Source organism: Ostrea edulis, chromosome 3, assembly GCF_947568905.1.
Source record: "Ostrea edulis chromosome 3, xbOstEdul1.1, whole genome shotgun sequence".
NCBI classification, from domain to species: Eukaryota; Metazoa; Mollusca; class Bivalvia; order Ostreida; family Ostreidae; genus Ostrea; species Ostrea edulis.
The window spans coordinates 62701807-62706806 of NC_079166.1; the positions used below are offsets into that span (position 1 = coordinate 62701807).

General features: G+C 33.5%; 1 long non-coding RNA gene across 2 annotated transcripts in view; it reads left to right on the forward strand.

Annotated features, from left to right (window-relative positions):
- The first annotated feature begins 4361 nt into the window (after positions 1-4361).
- Positions 4362-5000, forward strand: part of LOC130052706 (uncharacterized) — an 8070-nt gene continuing 7431 nt past the window's right edge. For both annotated transcript variants that reach the window (XR_008801093.1, XR_008801094.1), the window contains exon 1: positions 4362-4633. This is a non-coding gene — a long non-coding RNA (uncharacterized LOC130052706). The remainder of the gene's footprint in view (positions 4634-5000) is intronic.

Here is a 5000-nt window from a genome sequence, read left to right on the forward strand (position 1 = left end):
TAATTTATTGTACAACAAAAATCCATTTATAAGCACATCACACAACAGATAGAAAAATTTCATTGTCCTGCATGGGAGTAATGATCTAAACAATGGTGTTTGTGGAAAATACCGTGAGAGATATTCTGCTAACAAGATAATTCAGTTGTAATTCTTGTATGTTTCATTATTCTACAACAATGGACACATGGAATCAATTGTAATGCAGAAACCCCATATTTCCACCTGTTTACACGTGACAGAATCATATGAAGCCCGTGAAGTTTGAAACTTTAACCATTACGGGAGGCTTTAATAATTTTATGATGTACATAACACAATTTTATTGTATGATATATATATAACACAATTTCATTTTGTGATGTATATAACACAGTTTTATCCAATGATGTATATAACACAGTTTTTCTCGAGTTACAGACGAATACCCTGCTCTCTTCTTCGTTCACAGCCTAAAATGAATGAAAGATAATGATAGCGCAAATATCTAAAAAGAATATATATTATTCCACTTTCGGAGAAATAAATGACAAAATCTTTTGATTTCTTGAATTACTTTATTGGGAGAACTTAATTTTTTCCAGAAACCCCTTAAAATTTGGGTCATTTTATTAATTTCACCTTATTAAAATGATAGAACATAGTACAAATGACGTAAAATAGGAGAAATATTTCAAGCCCTATAAAATCTGTAAAATCCAGGAGCTTTCGGAGGCTTCGCCCTGGACCCACTGCCTCAGAAAGTGGCACCCCCGTAACCGCAATTCCTGGATCCGCCCCTGAAGATCACTGCATCTCGCTCAGCTAGTGGTTACCAGGGGCGGATTCAGGAATTGTGGTTAGGGGGGTCGCAACTTATTGAGACAGGGGGTCTGGGGCCGCCTTGAGGCCCCTAGTGGATCCAGGGCGAAACTCTGGTTGGGGGCGAAGTCCCCGTAAGCTCCTGGATTTTACATATCTTATAGGGCTTTTAATAAGGTGAAATTAATAAAATGACGTTAATTTTAAGAGTTTTTGGAAAACAAATGTACGTTTACCCAATAAAAGTAATTTTAATAAATCAAAAGATTTTGTCATTTTCTTTCCCGAGAGTGGAAGAAATAATTACTTCTTTAATTGTAAGTTACATTTTTTTAAACAAGATACCACGATTTACCTTAAAATATGAAAATATTAGGGGGGCGCACCTCGGCGCCCCCCCCCCCCCCCCCTAAATCCGTCACTGGTTACAGCGTTCGCTTAGTGACCGGGAAATCATGAGTTCGTGCCCGCTTATAATATGGAGCGCCAAATTAACATAAAGTAAAAAAAAAAAAAAAAAAAAAAAATATTTGAAGATATCATCCATTCATTTGATGTGTGTAACAATTCAATTAAAGACCTTTCAAGTAATTTATGATATCTTCAATTCTGAATTATTGCACGCATTAATTTATAGTATTAATCATGCTGCTGAATTGAGGAGTGTTATAATTGATTTGTTACTCTCTTGAAATGATGATATTAACAAGTGATTGCATGGGTTAAAAAGAAAAACTGGGGTCGCAATGCTTGTTATTGAGCTACAGTGTTCTAAACATGACCTTTTTGCACTTAGAATTGACTCAAGATTTATTTAATTAAACTTGATTTGTTTGTTGGTGTCAACCCTTAACACGACATAAGCAACGCAAATCAATCATAACATAAAATAGATACATAATCATATCTTCTAACACTACAGATTAAAAAAAAAGTTTAACACTCGTAATGGAAATAAATAATGACCATTTTACACTTGATATACGGAAAAAAAATCATGATATCAAATTTGAGAATTTAAAAGGTAGATATTAGGAGTAGTGTCAATTTCTAAAATTTCACTTAATTTTCATAGTCTTGTCTTATAATTTAAGATGAAACTCTAAAAAGTGGGGGTTGGAGATCAAACTTTTAAATTATTGGCGAAAATACTGAATTTTTAAACAAAATCTTTAGTAAATTAATTTTAAGGGTTTTTTTAAAGAAGAATCGGTGTTATGTTTGTAAAAATATGTCAACCAAATCAATAAATTACAACATTTGAACTAGTTCCAAATCTCAACTACTTGTATCATAAATTATAAAACTGAAATACACGTATAGGAGTGTAAAAATAGAAGACATATTGTATGAAACAGAAACTGTAATATCATGCAGATGTAAAACTTTTTGATTAATAAATCCTTCCGCCACAAAATATAGTCCCTGCAAAACCCTTTCAAAATTTGAATTCACTCAACAACAACAAAATTCAACTGGATAGGGTGCAGTAACAGTTGTGAGTTTTTCGAATGACACCTTAAATATGGAAGTAAGCGTGGCCACGATAAAGAACCCTCACTAACACGACCATAGGCACCGTGCATATACCTTAGAAATCTGCTGTGCTTCTCAACTGGTGATGTTTCAACTTGAGTGAAAAATTCTTGACTGGGACATAAAAACATGAAAAACAGCATGCAAACACAGTCGCACGTAAATTAAAAGTAAATTTTCATGCGTAAATACTGTAGACCTAAAATTCTTTGATGTATTTTCTTTAATCTAATGAATGCATTACCGTAATCTCTATGTGTTGTACGGAAGTCTTGAGGAACCAAATGAAACGCCGCTAGAGCAGTCCTGACAGCGTCGAGAACGTAGCTCAATGGTTCCCTCTGTCGAGTATTGACAATGTAAGCCTCCTTATCCGTTAGCTGGTGCACAATCACATACCCCTCGGTTGGATGAGGATCAAAGTACAAAATTGTGTGCGTCCCGATCGTAATAATAATAATAATAATAAGACCTTTATTTAACCAGGATTACATATTTAGCGATAACGCTAGTTTTCAATATGGTCCTGCATATAACATACATACAGACAGATATTAGTAAAATAAACACAGATTAAAAGAAGTAGAATACATATAAACTTAAGAAATAATTATGAATGTAAGATAAATAGAATACAAAATGAAGCTTAAAAAGTATGGTGATAATCTCTAAGATAATTTCTCTTAAAACACGCAACACTCGTTGAGTTTCTTATGTTTTGACTCAAGGCATTCCACACTGTGCTCCCTGAAATGCTGAAAGATCTTCTATAATATTCTGTTTTTGCCCTGGGTATATACAAAATATTTGAATAAGAATTTCTAGTTTGCCTCTGACTGACTTCTGATACATATTTAAAAACATTTAAATAATCTGGCATTAAACCATGTAAAACTTTATACACTAAAATGACTTTTCTATAGACAAAGTAATCTGATAGAGGCAACCAGTTAAGTTCTGTAAACATGACATTAGATGGTGTTTCAAAATTTCTGATGTTAAGAATTACCCTTGCAGCTCGTTTTTGCAATATAAAAAGCTTATTCACATTTTCAGCATTTCTTGGATTGCTCCATATAGTACAACAATATGTAAAATGTGGAAAAATCATAGTATTAAAAATCTTCAGCAGCGCATCGTTTGACATAAAATATCTTATTCTTCTTAAAATGCCAATTCTCTTGGAAATCTTGTTCATAAGTGATTCTATATGACTTTTCCAGGACAAAGTTTCATCAATAATAATACCAAGTAATTTTGACTCCTGAACACATTCTATGACATGGTTATTTATCACTAAATTTAATTTTCGATACTTTGATAATTTTTGTGCCGATCCAATAAGCATACATTGAGTTTTAGACAGGTTTAAGCTTAATTTATTTTCCTTAATCCACATTATACTGCGCTGAAGATCTTCATACATCTTTGACTCAATATTTTCCACTGACTTATCTGTTACATCTTGTGAAGTATCATCTGCATACATATTTACATGAGAATGTTTCAGTGCTTGTGGATAGTCATTAATATACAGGATAAAAAACAATGGGCCTAAAATAGAGCCTTGCGGAACTCCAATGGTTACATTTCTTTCCTCCGATAAATTGCCTTTCCAAATAACTCTCTGTGTACGATTTGTTAGATATGATTTAAACCATTCAAAAGTATCATTGCATATGCCAAATGACTTGAGTTTGTGTAATAAAACCTTGTGATTTATAGTGTCAAATGCTTTCCGTAAGTCTATAAAAATTACACCAGTAAGTTTACCTTCATCAATATTTTTAAGCCATCTATCTACTAGAGAAATAAGAGTACTTTCACAGGAGTGTTTTGGCCTAAAACCAGACTGACAATCTGTAATTAGAGAATTTACTGACAAATACTCATAAAATGAATTAAAAACATGCCTTTCTAAAATTTTGCTCACACAAGGTAAAATGGATACAGGCCGATAATTATTAACTAGACATTCATCCCCTGATTTAAAAAGGTTAACGCTATTTGGTACCGCTTGCAGGGCGGCGACCACGAGTTACCTGCCCCTATACAATGAGTTAATTGCCCCTGTATTTCAGTTAAGTTGTACTTAAAATAGGCTAACTCTTGCGCAAAAAAAGATAGAAAATATCAAATATGGGAAAGCGGGACGATAGACCAAACATATCTACGAAGAGACCGTTGGTGCCGGAAATATCTCTGTCTTTAGTAGTGTCCGCGAGGTATATTAATTTATAAAACATGAGATATTAGTACCATATTGCCCGGGAATCAAAAGATTTTTGCAAGATCGGTAAGTATATTCAATATAGGCTAAACAAGCACAAGGCCAGGGCACGTGGTAAATCATTCCGCAGCGCAGGAATGACCAAAACTAGCCTACTACGGTACCATTTAAATTACCAAAAAAATGACAAAAATTACCGAGAGAGGAGCTAAAATGACCTCAGTAATACATGACATCTACTATCATATTCACATTAAAAATTTTGGTCCCTCCTTTGACGACTTCAATAATTTTTAATTTCGGTCATATCTTTGGTATTTTCTGTGAACGTTTGTAATTTCGGACATTATATGTAACAATCCTACTATTCATTCCACAATGAAGGCCAGTGGGCCTAGATTTTTAATTTGATACACGTATAAACTTAACACTG